Here is a 16,982-nt window from a genome sequence, read left to right as displayed (position 1 = left end):
AAGAGACCGCCAACATAGACCTCCACTTTAACACTCCGACCGCCACGGTGGTAGCAACAAGGCACCAATCCACCAGCTTTACCGGGGTGGTACCAAAGCCATCAAAAGCACGGCGGAAACAGAACAGAGAAGGGAAACCACTCCCCTCTCGACACTCCACGAAGAACCAGGATGCCATGGAGCCCGAATTGCAGATCCTCCCCATGTTGGTGTATTTACTAATACACCACGAAGTAGAAAGAAGGTGGCGGCGGCGACGACAGTGAGTACTTCCCCTAGCACACAGGGGAGAGGAGGATGGAAAAGAGAGTGACACACACACGCAACAAACAACACCACCGCCACCACCCTCACCCTCACCTCCAACACCAAACACACAAACATATCCAACAACAACACAGATACACCCTGTCACCCCCTGGAAGAACGCAAGGACGAAAGGAAATGAGTATAACCAGTGTTATATTGGAACATTCAGATATATCAAGAGAAAAGCAAATAATCAGTATATACAAATATTTACATTATGTACACAAGGCCGTACACTGTCCCTTGTAAATGTCCGTGGACCAGTAGTCCCAAAAAGCATGAGTGAAGCCCACACATGACACCTGCCTTAAAACGGAGAGAACACTGCAGGGGCATCAGGTTGAAAAGACACAGGCACCTCAGGGGGAAGGGGGGGCACCTCAGCCAGAAGATGGTATGACGCCACTGTTCCTTGAGGGAGCTCCATGCCCACTTCTTGGTCCTGGGGAGTGCAAAGCCACAGTCTCTCAAGTCTCTCAAGTGGGTGGGTTGTCCACTGCTCACTCCTGGGGAGTTCAAAGCCACAGTCTCTCAAGTCTCTCAAGTGGGTGGGTTGCCCTCTGCTTGGTCCTGGGGAGTGCATGCCACAGTCTCTCAAGTCTCTCAAGTGTGTGGGTTGCCTACTGTTTTCTCCTGGGGAGTGCAAAGCCACAGTCTCTCAAGTCTCTCAAGTGGGTGTGTTGCCCACTGCTTGCTCCTGGGAAATGCAAAGCCACAGTCTCTCAAGTGGGTGGGTTACCCACTGCTTGGTCCTGGGGAGTGCAAAGCCACAATCTCTCAAGTGGGTGACATGTTCCACTGGTTCTAGAGGGGTCTTTGTGCCCAGTGTGCTTCATCCTGCCAAGGACTGGCTGAGTGGATGCCTTCTTCCACTGGTTCTGGAGGAGGCTTTGTGCCCAGTGTGCGTCATCCTGCCAAGGACTGGGTGAGTGGATGTATCTCTCCACTGGTTCTGGAGGGGGCTTTGTGCCCAGTATGCTTCATCCTGCAAAGGATTGGGTGAGTGGATTCCTTCTTCCACTGGTTCTGGACGTGGCTTTGTGCCCAGTGTGGTTCATCCTGCCAAGGATTGGGTGAGTGGATGTATCTCTCCACTGGTTCTGGAGGGGGCTTTATGCCCAGTGTGCTTCATCCTGCCAAGGATTGGGTGAGTGGATGCCTTCTTCCACTGGTTCTGGAGGTGGCTGTTTGCCCAGTGATGCTGCACCTGGGGTGTGGCAGTTAACAACCTCTAACCTGGGTGTCAGAGCCACACGATGTACCAGAAACAGGTAGCATGATACTCCATGGCGGCAAAGCCACACTCCATCCTGCGGCGACGTAGGCTGCCAACTGCTGGTAGTGCTAGTGCTGGAGGTGGTGCCTCAAGTGGCGTGTCCAGGGTCCAGGACGTCACCTGCAGGCTCAGACGTCTGCCCACTGGTGATGCTGCTGATGTCCAACAGAGTGGTACCGGTTTGGCACGTGACCGTGCAGATGGTGGTACAGGTGGAGGTGCTGCCGGTGCTGGTCGTGGTGCAAGTGTCTGTTGCGGTGGAGGGAGACAGCATACCATCTCCGGCAGCCTCGGATGGTTGATCCTTGGGGAGGATGCTGCAGACTGATGTTGTGGCAGCGGCGGGGTAGGTGGCAGTCGTTGCGGCGGTGGTTACTGTGGAACAGGTCGCTGGCATCCCTGACAAAATGGTGGTCACTAGCCCCTCACCAGGAAGCATTGTGCCCTAAGGTGACTTGCCCTTTGCCTTGTGGCTCTTCCCCACCTTCGCAGTCGCTGCTGGGACCTTGGCACTGTCCTCTCTGTGTTTGGGCGAGGCCTTGCTTGGTGGTCCTTCTCATCTGTCGGTGGCACACTGGCAGCTCTGACGGGTGCCCCCTTCTATCCACCCCGACTTGCACAGATCACAACAGACACAGATGTGGTGGCTGAGGTGCTGGGCTGGGATCTAGACATCCTGGCCCTAAGGGACGGATTTGGGGGTGTAGGGAAGAGGTTCAAGTTAGCTATGAAAAGTTTTTTAGACACACTGGGATGGGAAGATAGAGGGGGTGTGGGAGTGGAGGAAGAGGTAGTGGTTGTAGGAGGTGTACGTCTGCTGAGTTTGGGTGAAGGTGCATGGGCTGGAGGCTGTTGTGAGGTGGATGGCTGTTGAGTGGGTGTGTGCCTGCGTTTGTGTACTTTGGGAGGAGGGCTCACAGACACACTGGGAGAGGACACAGGGAACGTGTGAATGGTAGTGGGGGTGGTGATTGCACGTGAGCGGTGTGTAGTGATGGGCGTGCCTGTGATGGAGGCAGTGGCTGATGATGTAGTGCAAGCTGGTGTGAGTGGAGATGAGAATGGGAGGGAGGCGGAGGTCGTAGAGGATGGGGACACAGTGAAGGAAGTGAATGTTGGTATGTGTGCATGGGGATGGTGCCTGTGTGAGTGCCTGTGGGATGTGCAGTGCTTATGTTTTCCTGAGCAACTTTTGTCTGTTGATGTGTGTGCATGCTGGTCTGATAGTGTGCTTGGGATAGGCTGAGGTAGAGGGGATTGGGTCTGGGTAGTGGAAGTTGGAGGGGGGAGGCAGGACATAGGGACAATGGCTGCCATCAGTGCTGAGGCCAGAGCATGAAACGCTCTCTGTTGGGCCGCCATGCCAGAATGAATGCCCTCCAGTTATGCATTTGTTTGCTGCAAATGCCTCTTGACACCCTGGATGGCATTTACAATGGCTGACTGCTCTACAGTGAGGGATCTCAGGAGGTCAATAGCTCCTCACTGAGGGCAGCAGGGATGACTGGGGCAGGGCCTGAGGTGCCTGGGGTGAAGGAGATGCCCACCCTCCTGGGTGAGCGGGCATGGGAAACATGCTGAGGGGCTGCTGGGAGGGCAATGCTGGTGGGGGGGGTGGCGGCTGTACCTGTTGATAGGGTGGGCACAGAGGTGTCCACCACCACCAGGGAGCTTCCATCAGAGGAGGAGTCTCTGTCGCTGGTATCCCCTCCTGTCCCAGTCGTGGAGCTCCCCTCGCCCTTCGTCCCACTGGTGCCTTTACCCTCTGTGGATTCACCCTCCTGGGCCATGTGGGATGCAGCTCCCTCCGTCACCGGTGCCTCTGCTCCTCCGCCAGATGATGCTAATGCACACAAGGACAAGGTGACAAAACAAGAAAGGGGGGAAGAGACAGAGGACACTCATGGTCAATGCCAGCAAAACCACTACTGTTGGCAGACACAACACACACAGAGCTGCCCTGTGCACTAGGCCTTGTCCAACCACTCACTATGGTAGTCACCACCCCATGGGGTACAATGCCTAACGCCAACATATGCACACCTGACACCCACAGGACCCTGCACACTAGTAGCTGTCCAATTGTACCATTGGGGTAGGGGTGCTTCTGAGCTTTCAAACAATGGATCTACCCTGGCATGACAGCCCTGGCCTAGGGGCACCCACAGCCCACACAACCGAAACAAATCCCTCCTAAACCGCGCAGAGTCAGCTTTATGACACTGTACTCACTCCCTTGTGGCTGCTGTGATGCCCTCAAGTGCCCATCCAACTCCGGATAGGCCACCGCCAGATGTGGAACATCAGGGGGGTCAAGGTGCGACGGGCACCCCTTCCATGTTGGGAGGCCAGCCCCGGCTGGGCCTCAGCTGTCTTCTTGCTCCAGCGGCACAGGTCCTCCCATCTCTTGCAGCAGTGGGTGCTCTGTCTGTGATAGACCCCCAGGGTCCGCACTTCCTTGGCGATGGCACACCAAATACCCTTCTTCTGGTGGGCGCTGACCTAGATGAAAGTACAGGAGGAAAGGAAATTACTCACCTGTCCAGACGTCATACTCATTGCCCACCAGTTCCCACCCATGCTCTGACGGACATACACTGACCATCCTCACATGCAGCCCTCAGCCCCCCCAACATGTGGCTTACATCCACACCACTCCAAACAGGCATTGCCCACGCATCATGCTCACAGTGTACCCACCTGTTTGTCTGGAGGACCGTAGAGTAGCGTGTACTGGAGGAGGACCCCATCCGCCAGTTTGTCCAACTCCTCTGCAGTGAAGGCAGGGGCCCTTTTCCCAGACACATGAGCCATTGTCTCTTCCAGACACAGGTCACAGCAGCACTTGCAGTGTAGGTCCTCTCCTGTTGATGGTCAGGTATCAAGCGAGTGAACAGATAGAAAATGGAGGTCACATCCACGGCGGTGTGTACCGTCACCGCCGGCGTACATGGCCATTGGCTCCTGAAACCCATAGGGCCCAATGATAACCAATGTGAAGGTCTTCGACCGCCTACCGCAACGCTGCACTACGCCAGCGCAGTTACCTCATTTCCCCTTGTCCCTCCTCACAAGTCAGGCTGCCGCCATTTCAAGGGTGCACATGGCATGGCACCTAACTGCGTCACAGCACATATTGGCACATATACGGACTAACTATTTCACACACGGATTTACTAACATTACTGCAGACACAGTTGTGCTACCTATGTGGTAAATGAACCTCTGCTCACCGTTCTCCTCCATAGGCTACAACCGCTGGGGCAGATGATGAGATAGCGGCATCCTCTGGTGTACAGACCTCTGGTGGACCTGTCGACAACAGAAGACAGACACATCATAATCGCCTACAGACTTGGGCCCGTATTTATACTCCGTTTGCACCGAATTAGCGTCGTTTTTTTCGACGCAATTTCGGCGCAAAACTAACGCCATATTTATACTTTGGCGTTAGACGCGTCTAGCGCCAAAGTATGGGCAAATCGCGTCATTTTTTTGCGTGAACGCCTTCCTTGCGTTAATGAGATGCAAGGAAGGCGTTCCCGTCTAAAAATATGACGGCGACGCAAATGCGTCGTATTTATACTCCCGGGCAAAAATCACGCCCGGGAGTTGGCGGGTCAAAAAACCCCGCATTTGCGCCACTATTTAACGCCTGGGTCAGGGTAGGCGTTAAGGGGCCTTTGGGCTCAAAATGAGCCCACAGGTGCCCTCCCCTGCCCCCAGGGACCCCCCCTGCCACCCCTGCCCACCCCAGGAGGACACCCAAGGATGGAGGGACCCACCCCAGGGACATTCAGGTAAGTTCAGGTAAGTATAATTTTTTATATTTTTAATTTTTTTTGGTGGCATAGGGGGGCCTTATTTGTGCCCCCCTACATGCCACTATGCCCAATGACCATGCCCAGGGGACATAAGTCCCCTGGGCATGGCCATTGGGCAAGGGGGCATGACTCCTGTCTTTACTAAGACAGGAGTCATTTAAATGGCGTATGGGCGTCGAAAAAAATGGCGCAAATCGGGTTGAGGCGATTTTTTTGCCTCAACCTGACTTGCCCCATTTTAAGACGCCCTAACGCCATTTTCCCCCTACGCCGGCGCTGCCTGGTCTACGTGGTTTTTTTCCACACACACCAGGCAGCGCCGGTCTGCTAGCGCCGGCTAACGCCATTCCATAAATACGGCGCCCGCATGGCGCTTCAGAATGGCGTTAGACGGCGCTAAATTTTTTGACGCTAAACTGCGTTAGCGCAGTTTAGCGTCAAAAAGTATAAATATGGGCCTTGATTGTGCCACAATCCAAGAACTTTGTGCCCAATTGGAGCCAGACCTGATGTCATCTATCTGCCAGCCCACAGGTATCCCCCCTCTACTGCAGGTCCTGTCAGTGCTCCATTTCCTGGCAAGTGGCTCCTTTCAAACTACAGTGGCCATGGCATCTGGGATGTCTCAGCCAATGTTTTCTAACGTCTTGACCAGAGTTTTGTCTGCCCTGCTGAAACACATGCGCAGCTACATCGTGTTCCCCCAGGTGGATGATTTGCCCACAGTGAAAGCTGACTTCTATGCCCTGGGACATATCCCCAACATCATTGGTGCAATGGATGGTACACATGTGGCATTTGCCCCCCCCCGCAGAAATGAACAAGTGTACAGAAATAGAAAAAGCTACCATTCGATGAATGTGCAAATGGTGTGTTTGGCGGACCAGTACATCTCCCATGTGAATGCCAAGTATCCTGGCTCTGTGCATGACGCCTATATCTTGCGGAATAGCAGTATCCCTTATGTGAGGGGCCATCTCCAGAGGCACCGGGTGGGGCTAATAGATGAGCCAAAGGTCCACACAGTATGAATAGGTGTCTGGGTATGGGTTAGTCCCTAAGGGTTAGTGTGTGTCTAACAAGTATTCCTCGGAATTTGCAGGTGACTCTGGTTAACCCAACCTCTCATGGCTACTGACCCCAGTGAGGAATGCCAGGACAAGGGCAGAGGAATGCTACAATGAGGCACATGGGTGAACTAGGTGTATTATTGAGAGGACGTTCTGACTCTTGAAGGCCAGATTCCGGTGCCTCCATCTAACAGGTGGCTCCCTATACTACTCACCGAAGAAGTTGTGCCAGATAATCGTAGCATGCTGCATGTTGCACAAACTGGTATTGATACGCCAGTTGCCTTTCCTGCAGGAAGTTGAGCCTGGTGATGGTCTTGTGGCAGCGGTGGAGCCTGTAGACAGTGAGGAAGAGGAGGCAGAGGAAGAAGATATTGACAACAGAAAGAACATCATCATGCAGTACTTCCAGTGACACACAGGTAAGAGACTGTAAATCTTCCTCACATTTCAGAATACTGTAGGACATTGCACATGTCAGCCTCTTAACCTCTGTCTATGGACACTGACTGTTCCCTTTGATTTACTTTTTTCAGATCTGGGTTCCACATTCTACCTTCTGCTACATGTTTTACTGGCCAACAATTGTCATACATTGGTATGAGTAAATGAACATTTACATTGCTATGTGTTGCTAATGTTGTCATAATACATCTGTGAAAGATCAGACTGACTCCAGATTGGTTTGTGATTTAAGGGTGTTTATTTAGGGGCTAATGAATATAGGGGTATGTGCAAGGGGCTGGGGTGATGGTGGAGGAAGGTCCATAGTAGAGGCCAGTCTATTGGTATCACAGGTGCATTGTCCAATGAGGCATAGGAAGGGGAGTAATGGCAGTTCAAGGTGGACAGGGTGACAGAGCGGGACAGAAGGGTGACAATCAGGAGAGTCTTATTTCCTGGCAGGGGTCTTGCTAATGTTCTCTGTCCTCTGCCTGGATCGCAGGGATCGTTTGCGGAGTGGTTCTCCTTCTGCAGGTGGTGGAGGGCTGTGGCCTGTTGTTCCTGTGGCGGTGGCTCCTGTCCACTAGCGCCGGGGGAGGTGGAAGGCTGTTCCTCAGTTTGGCTAGTGTCAGGGGCCTTTTGTTGTGCCACTGCCTCCCTCATGGTCTTGCCTGAACCCCTGCTATGGTGACCAGAATGGTGTAGATTTTGGTGAGGTCCTCCCTGATCCCCATGTAGTGTCCCTCCTGCAGACACTGGGTCTCCTGAAACTTGGCCAGTACCGTGCCCATGATCTCCGGGGAATGGTGGTATGCTCCCATGATGTTGGAGAGTGCCTTGTGGAGAGTCGGTTCCCATAGCCTGTCCTCCCCCTGTCGCACAGCAGTCCTCCCAGCTTCCCTGTTGTCCTGTGCCTCTGTCCCCTGAACCATGTGCCCACTGCCACTGACCCCAGGTCCCTGATCGTCTTGGGTTAGTGGGTTTGCCTAGGGTCCCTGTAGTGGTAGACACACTGCTGATTGACGTGCCCTGAGGACAGTGGCATGGGCCCACTGAGTGGGTGCTGTGCTGGTGTTTCCTGACGGGGTGGTTCTGTGGTGGTTTGGGACTGTGGCAGGGTAACCGACTGTCCAGAAGTCCCAGATGGGCCAGGCTGGTCATCCTGATCCAGGCATGCAGAACTGCTGTCATCACTGTGGGGGGACTGGATATGGCTGGCACCTCCTGTCCAGTGACGTTGGGTAGGGGTCCTGTTGGGATGTAAATGCATTGTTATTGTATCTGTGTGTGCCATCTTGTGCAATGGGTGTGTTTCCCTGTGTTAATGTGCTTGCACTGTCGCCTTGGCCTTGTGTGATTGGTGATTATGTGAATTTGGTGAGTCTCTCTACTGGGCATGCTGTGGTGATGGGTGTCCATGCAGGTCTGTGATGGAGGTCCTTGCATTGGTGTTGCATGCAGGGCTTGGTATTGGGATGGGTGGGTTATGATAGTGGGGTATATGTGAGGTGATGAAGTGATGGGTGTGAGGGTAGGAGTTTGTGATGGCATGCAGGTAGGGTGGAGGATAAAGTAGTAACGATTTGACTTACCAGAGTCCAGTCCTCCTGCTACTCCTCCGAGGCCCTCAGCATGCATTATTGCCAAGACTTGCTCCTCCTATGTTGTTAGTTGTGGGGGAGGAGGTGGGAGTCCACCGCCAGCCCTCTGTACTGCTATCTGGTGTCTTGAAACCACGGAACTTACCTTCCCCCATAGGTCGCTCCACCTCTTCCTGATGTCATCCCTGGTTCTTGGATGCTGTCCCATGGCATTGACCCTGTCGGCGATTCTCCGCCATACCTGCATCTTCCTTGCAAGGGAGGTCTGCTGCACCTGTGATCCGAATAGCTGTGGCTCTACCGGATGATTTCCTCCACCATGACCCTGACCCTGAGCTCCTCCTCAGAAAACCTGGGGTGTCTTTGAGGTGCCATGATGTGGTGTGAGTGATATGTGAGGTGATGTGTGGGGTGATGTCTTGGGGTGTGTGCTGTGAGGTGCGTGTATGGTATATGTGTGATGGTGTTCTGTGCCTCTGGATGATGGTGTGGTCTTTGCTTTTCTCTCTCTCTGCTTGTTGAAATGTGTTCACTGTAAGGGGTTGTGCATATTGTGGGTGGGTGTTTTATAGTGGTGTGGGTGTGTGGGTGTGGTGTGTGTATATGTGTCAGGTGTATGTACTTTGAATTGTCCATTGTGGTGTAGTTTTGTAAGTGTGTGTGTATTTTGAGCGCAGCGGTGTGTACTGCCAATGGTTTACCGTGGTTGAAAGACCGCCGCGTTGATTCATGGGTCGTGATACTGTGGGTGTATTCCTGTTGGCATGACGGTGTGGATTTTGCTATCGCCAGTTTATCACTGACCTTTGGTGTGGTGGACTTGTGTGGGTGTCTGTATAGTGGCGGTTTTCTCAGTGTGGGTCATAATACCCGTTGCGAAATTCCGCCGCGGTCACGGTATGTTGGCGGTCATCAGCACAGCGGTAAGCGGTAATTTCTGCCAGGGTTGTAATGAGGGCCTATATGCTCCTCCACTGCATGACACTCTACTCAACCGTATCCCATTGTTCTCCACTCCACTCTATGGCACTCTATAACACCCCACTACACTCTTTGCATTCTACAATATTGTAATCCTCTCTCCAACACTAAGGCCCTCATTTCAACCTTGGCGGACGGCAACCGCCGCCCGCTCAGTTGAAACCTCCGGGCGGCCGCCAATGTGGCCGCACTCCCACGGGGTCTATTTTGAGATCCCCGCTGGGCCGGCGGGCGGAAACCTGGTTTCTGACCGCCAGCCCAGCGGGGATCTCGGCCACAACACGGGAGCTGGCTCCAAATGGAGGCGGCGGTGTTGCGGCTGTACGACGGGTGACCCGTCACGCTTTTCACTGTCTGCTGTGGACTATTATGACTGTCTGATGTCATAATAGTCCACAATGTGCTTATCCTGCCTTAATAAGTGGATTGGCACGCAATACCAGGAGCAAGTACTGATGGTGGAACTGATGGAGTGGGTGGTGGTGGAGGTGCTGCCGACGTTAAAGAGGTTAAAGGTGTGGCAGTGTTGGAAGAAGTTTCCACTGCCGATGTTGCTGCTGCAGCTTCTTGCAAATCCTTCTTCCACCTTCTTTTGGACCCCGTCAACCCTGTAGAGTGGATGGCCTCCGGGTGCTTCTATATTCCCATTGTCCCAAATGAGTACTGCTGTCAGGTGGCACAATAAATAACTTTATGCAAAGGTTGCAGGTCACCAGTTTTGTGATGACTCTTTTGTTCTGCAGCTGAAAAGGAGAAAAACTTAGGGGGTCAATCTGACCCTGGCGGTCTTGGACCACCAGGGCAAGAATGACGGAAGCACCGCCAACAGGCTGTCAGTGCTTCATTTCCCATTCTGACCCCCGGCGGTGATAATCCACCAGGGCAGCGATGCAAGCAGCGCTGCCCTGGGGATTATGACCCCCTTACTGCCAGCCTGTTTCTGCCGGTTTACACCGCCAGGAAGAGGCTGGCGGTAAGGGGTGTCCTGGGGCCCCTGGGGGCCCCTGCACTGCCCATGCCAATGGCATGGGCAGTGCAGGGGATCCCTAACAGGGCCCCGGCCTGCTTTTCACTGTCTGCATGGCAAACAGTGAAAAGCGCGACGGGTGCAACTGCACCCGTCGCACGGCCGCACCACCGCCGGCTCCATTAGGAGCCGGCTCCTGTGTTGCGGCCTCATTCCCGCTGGGCCGGCGGGCGCTAACATGGTTAGCGCTCTCCGGCCCAGCGGGAATGTTGGAATGGGGGCAGCGTTGTTTTGGCCGCATGGCGGCCGCTTGGCGGTTCCCGCCTGGCGGGCGGCTACTGCCGCCCGCCAAGGTTGGAATCACCACCTTAGTGTTTTGGCAAGCTATTTCCCTTTCACCCTGTAGCATCATCCGCTCCTCCCGATCTTACTCATCCTCCTGATGAAAAACAGTATCTAGCTGGTCAGCCATTTGGAACCAAACACGTTTCAAAGGTGGGTGAAAACAACAAGATTGTCCCTGAGGAAAGCATTACAAAATTAACATACACATCATATGGACTGCATGTTTAACAGCCTTCGTGTTTTTTTTAATTAAACATATTCTACAAGCATAAAACAATTAAACTGTTATCTCATTGTTTCAAAGCACCTAGTGGCCTACAAACAGAGCCCAGTACTACTCAATAACAGCCAAAAAAACATAGAGATTATGGTGAGTGTTAGAGAGTAACACAAAATGGGCTACAACACAACCTAATACAACTAATGATCAGTAAAAACCATAGAAATTCTACTGGCTGTAGGAAGCCAATACAGCTTTATTTGTTCTTCCAAAAATTAACTGAGGATTGGAAATTATACCTTATCAAATACATGTAAATATGTGCCTACATAAAACAGGTAAATTTATATATAAGTGTGTATGGCTGTTAAAAAATACGGATTTACTTTCTGTCATGTTATGAAAACATTTGTCATACATTTATTTTGGGACGGCTCACCGGCATTGAAGCGGGCACAGCTCTATGCCCCTTTTAGGAATTGTAGGAAGTTGGCTCTGTATATACTATTTCAAAGTAGGAAATAGTGTGCACAGAGTCCAAGGGTTCCCCTTAGAGGTAAGATAGTGTCAAAATTCTAATGCTCTATTTTGTGGTTGTGTGGTTGAGCAGGAGGCTTACCAGAGGGTAGTGTTAAGCATTTGTTGTACTAACACAGGCAATAAATGAGGAACACACACTCAAAGACTTACTCCAGGCCAATAGGTTTTTATATAGAAAAATATATTTTCTTAGTTTATTTTAAGAACCACAGGTTCAAGATTTGAAGTAAACACATAAAATGCAAGGTACTTCACACAGGTAAGTTAGGAACTTTGAATAAAAGCAATATCATATACAGTCTTTGTTAAAATGGTAATAAGCCATTTTAAAAGTGGACACAGTGCAAAAATCAACAGTTCCTGGGGGAGGTAAGTAAAGGTTAGATGGTGAGGTAAGTAAGACAAGTCTCAGTTCCAGGGCATAGGCAGCCCACTGTTGGGGGTTCAAGGCAGCCCCAAAGTTACCACACCAGCAACTCAGGGCCGGTCAGGTGCAGAGGTCAAAGAGGTGTCCAAAACACATAGGCACCTATGGAGAACAGGGGTGCTCCTGTTCCAGTCTGCCAGCAGGTAAATACCCGCATCCTTGGGGGCAGTGAAGGGGGGTTTTGTAGAGCACTGGGGTGGACATAAGAAGGCACACAAAACACACCCTCAGTGGCACAGGTGCAGCCGGGTGCAGTGTGCAAATCAGGCGTCGGGTTTTAGATAGGAAACAATGGAGGGTCCCGGGGCTCACTCTAGCGGTGCAGGCAGGCACAGGAGGGGCTTCTCGGGACAGCCACCACCTGGGCTAGGCAGAGGGTCGCCTGGGGGTCACTCCCGCCCTGAAGTTCGATTCCTTCTGGTCCTGGGGGCTGCGGGTGCAGTGCTTGGTCCAGGCGTTGGGTCCCTTGTTACAGGCAGTCGCGCTCAGGGGGCGCCTCTGAATTCTCTCTGCAGGCGTCGCTGTGGAGGTCCAGGGGGGGTCGTCTCGGGCTACTCACGGGGTCGCAGATGCCAGGGAGCCCTCCCTGTGGTGTTGGTTCTCTGGATCTCAATCCGGGGGCGTCGTGTGCAGAATGTGAAATCTCACGCTTGCGGCGGGAAGAGTGAGTTCTTTGAAAGTTGCTTCTTTGTTGCAAAGATGTTGCTGTTTTTGAGCAGAGACGCTGCTCACGGGAGTTTCTTGGTCCTGGGGGTCAAGGCAGCCCTCTGAGGCTTCAGAGGTCAATGGTCCCTGCTGGATGCGTCGCTGGTTGCAGGTTTTCGACTCTGGAGACAGGCCGGTAGCGTTGGGCCAAAGCATTTGTCATTGTCCGTCGCCTCTGCAGGCTTGTAGGTCAGCAGTCCTTCTTTGTAGTTCAGGTTGCAGGAATCTGATTTCCTGGGTTCTTGGGTGCCCCTAAATACTAAATTTAGGGGTGTGTTTAGGTCTGGGAGGGCAGTACCCAATGGCTACTGTCCTGGAGGGTGGCTACACCATCTTTGTGCCTCCTCCCTGTGGGGAGGGGGGCACATCCCTATTCCTATTGGGGGAATCCTCCAAAACTAAGATGGATGATTTCTAAAGGCAGGGGTCACCTCAGCTCAGGACACCATAGGGGCCGTCCTGACTGGTGGGTGACTCCTCCTGGTTTTTCTCATTATCTCCTCCAGCCTTGGCGCCAAAAGTGGGGGCAGTGGCCGGAGGGGTGGGCATCTCCACTAGCTAGGATGTCCGGGGGCGCTGTAACAAAAGGGGTGAGTCTTTGAGGCTCACTGCCAGTTGTTACAGTTCCTGCAGGGGGAGGTGTAAAGCACCTCCACCCAGTACAGGCTTCGTTCCTGGCCACAGAGTGACAAAGGCACTCTCCCCATGTGGCCAGCAACTTGTCTGGTTTGTGGCAGGCTGGCAAGAACTGGTCAGCCTACACTAGAAGTCAGATTGGTATACAGGGGGCATCTCTGGGTGCATGTTACAATAAATTGCACTCTGGCATCAGTGTGCATTTATTGTGCTAAGAGGTTTGATACCAAACTTCCCAGATTTCATTGCAGCCATTATGGAACTGTGGAGTTCATGTTTGACCAACTCCCAGACCATACACTCTTATGGCTACCCTGCACTTACAATGTCTAATGTTTTGCTTAGACACTGCAGGGGCATCGTGCTCATGCACATATGCCCTCACCTGTGGTATAGTGCACACTGCCTTAGGGCTGTAAGGCCTGCTAGAGGGAGACTTACCTATGCCACAGGCAGTGTGAAGTTGGCATGGCACTCTGAGGGGAGTGCCATGTCGATTTAGTCTTTTTCTCCCCACCAGCACACACAAGCTGTGAGGCAGTCTGCATGTGCTGAGGGAGGGGTCCCCAGGGTGGCATAAGACATGCCCTTGGTACCAGGGGTACCAGTTACAAGGGACTTATCTGAGTGCCAGGGCTGTGCCAATTGTGGAGACAAAGGTACAGTTTAGGGAAAGAACACTGGCGCTGGGGCCTGGTTAGAAGGGTCCCAGTACACTTTCAATCAAAACTTAGCATCAGCAAAGACAAAAAGTCACGGGGTAACCATGCCAAGGAGGCACTTCCTTACACAAATCACATGGGTTCTTCAGCCCTTAATTGCCAGACGAGGATGCGCATGTCACTTCATTTCTTTTACGAAGTATTAGGAAACATTATTTCGTTTTTTTAGAGAGAGTGTGCTTTTAAACTGTTATTACATTGTGTTGGAAAATGGGTTATTGGTTGGGCAGGTAGGTACCTACACCTAGCAACAAGCCACAAACCTCCACAAAAGTACAGTTAGGTCTCAGTAAATTAATCCCAGCTCTACCCTTGGTAGCTTGGCATCGAGCGTCAAGGCTTAACTTAGGAGACAAAGTGTAAAGCATTCAAATATCACAAAACAGTAATTAAATAAAACACAGGAAACAGTTTAAAAATCCAAAACCAATTTATAAAAATAGCTTATATTTTTATCTTTAAAATGACACAAAAACGATTAAAATCGGTTCAGTGGAACCGGAGATATGAATTTTTAAAGTATTATTATTTTCTAGCGCTTAGAAACAAAAAGCGCCAATCGGGTCATCTGGTTGCACCAGGACCGGGGCAAAGTCAAACTTTCAGGCCGACCGCGATGGAGCCCTGCTCGGCTACAAGTCGCGGGAGGCCTCGGTTAAAAAGTTACCTTCTGACTTAGTCTCTTTTTTGATGTTTTTCTTCCCCGGGACGAACCTGCCAGTTGGATCCGACCTCCTGGAGCCCTTGTCCGGATACGCGAAGTCGGTTTCCTCGGTGGTGATTTTTACCTTCGGACTTAGTCGTTTTTTCGAGATGAAAATCCTTCGACCGGGGTAAACCTGGATCTTGATCCGACGTCCGTGGAGCCCTTCTCGGATACGATGGCTGGAAGGTCCCGGTCAACTTTTTACGTTCGGACTTAGTCTCTTTTTTGGATGTTTTTCTTTACCGGGACGAACCACGAAGTCAGGCCGGGTCGCGGTTGAGGCAAGCCGGCTAGAATTTCCGCGTCGGGTCGGTCACTTTATGGAGCTTTTTTCCAAAATTTCTCCAATCTTTTCCAAACTTCTGGGGCTTCACCCAGATGTTCTTTTAAGGTTCTTTTGGGGTCCACAGCTCACCCCAAGGGTCCAGAAGTTCTGTGATGGTCCTTGGGAAGTGCGGACTTCAACTCCCAGAGTGCACCTGGCGCAAACTCCTTTTTGGCCACTGGACAGTGGTCAGCTGGTCACTTTTTCAGGAGTTGGTGCAGGGGACTCTGGTTAGCAATTTTTCACCTGTAGCAAACAGGGAGTCCCTCCTTGAACCAGTGGAAGCCAGGCAAAGTCCTTCTTGTGGTGAAGCCCAAGTGTGCAGCTGGTGCAGTCTTTCTGAGTGCAGGGTCCAGGTGCAGGCCAGGGGTCCAGCAGGGCAGTCCTTCTTCTCCTTGTAGTTCTTTCTTCTTGAAATTTGGTGGGGATCTGAGGCGTGGGTGCAGGTCTGCCAGTTTTATCCTTGCTCCTGGGTGAAAAGCAGGGGGGCCCTGGTCCTCCAATCAGGGACAGGGTCGTCCCCCTGTGATGACCACTTCCTGGGAAGTGTGGCAAAAATCCATCCCAGAAGGCAACAGTCTCTAAAAATCCAAAATGGATGAATCTGATTTTTAGAGGAGAGATCTGGCTGAGCCCACCCACTGGTGTGGCTAAAAATCATAAACACACCCCTCTCCTGCCCTCTCCTAATCTAATCAAGGGGGCACCTAGCTGTCTGGGGTTGCAGGATGTGGGGGTGTTGCTGGGTGCTCCAGATGTCCTTCTCTGCCTTTGAAGACCAGTTTGGCAGCCCTCCCCCTTCCTGCTTCCCCATCTGCTGAGGGGAGATTCTCTCCCCCAAGCACATTCCTTTGTGTGAAGTCAGGCCACTTCACACCTCATTAAAGTAGCCTGGCAGAAGCTGCTGCAGGCTGGCCAATCAGAGCACAGCAGCAAAAACAATGCAGAGCTGAAATTGGCAACTTTTTAGGTAAAGTCTAAACTTTTTACCTGCACTAGTTATATTAAATCCAACAACTGGAAGTTGTGGGATTTATTATAACAATCAATTTGATACCAAATTCTTGGTATGTAACATTTAAGGAGACTTTAAAATTTTAAATAAAGTCTGCCCATTCTAGCCTATGAAGGCCATTTACTTCAATGAGGGAAAAACGAATTTGGCTGTTTTTTCCTCACCAGGGCTTATAAATCTATTTTTATAAAGTCCCTGCTTATAGTTACATGGCACCCAGCCCTAGGGGCACATAGGGCACACCTTAGGGGTGACTTATATGTAAAAATAAGGTAATTTAAGACTTTGGAAGTACCTTTAATTCCAAAGTCGAATTTGCATATAACTTTAATTTAAAAGCAGCCAGCAAGGCAGGCTGGCTTTTAAAATGACACTGGGCACCTCAGCAATGCACCTAGGTGTGCACCACATATGCTGTGGTCCCTAAACCTACATGCCCTACCATATACTAGGGACTAATAGGTAGGTTAACTTAGCCAATTATAATTAGCCTAATTTGCATATCCATTTTACACAGAGCACAGGCCCTGGGACTGGTTAGCAGTACCCAGGGCACCATCAGAGTCAGGAAAACACCAGCATAAAGTGGAAAATGGGGGCAAAAAGTTAGGGGGCCTCTGCAATCAGCCCCAGTTTCTCACACAACCCCCCCCAGCCCACACGCCCAGGAGACTCAGCCCAACCCTGGGAGAGTCTTCCTTGCTTGTTAGGCGAGGAAGACAGTGAAGAAAACTGGCTGTCCCTTTGCAGGGCCTACTCTGCCTTATATCCTCCTGTCAGGGTCTCTCCCTCTGGGTAGTGAACCCACCCCAACAATGAAAGGACCCATTTCAAACTGAAACTTCCCTCTAGGGGGGTCTTCCTCCTCT

Source organism: Pleurodeles waltl, chromosome 2_1 (assembly GCF_031143425.1).
Source record: "Pleurodeles waltl isolate 20211129_DDA chromosome 2_1, aPleWal1.hap1.20221129, whole genome shotgun sequence".
Taxonomy (NCBI): domain Eukaryota; kingdom Metazoa; phylum Chordata; class Amphibia; order Caudata; family Salamandridae; genus Pleurodeles; species Pleurodeles waltl.
The sequence above is the reverse complement of the archived record's forward strand: the minus strand, read 5'-3'. Positions refer to the sequence as shown.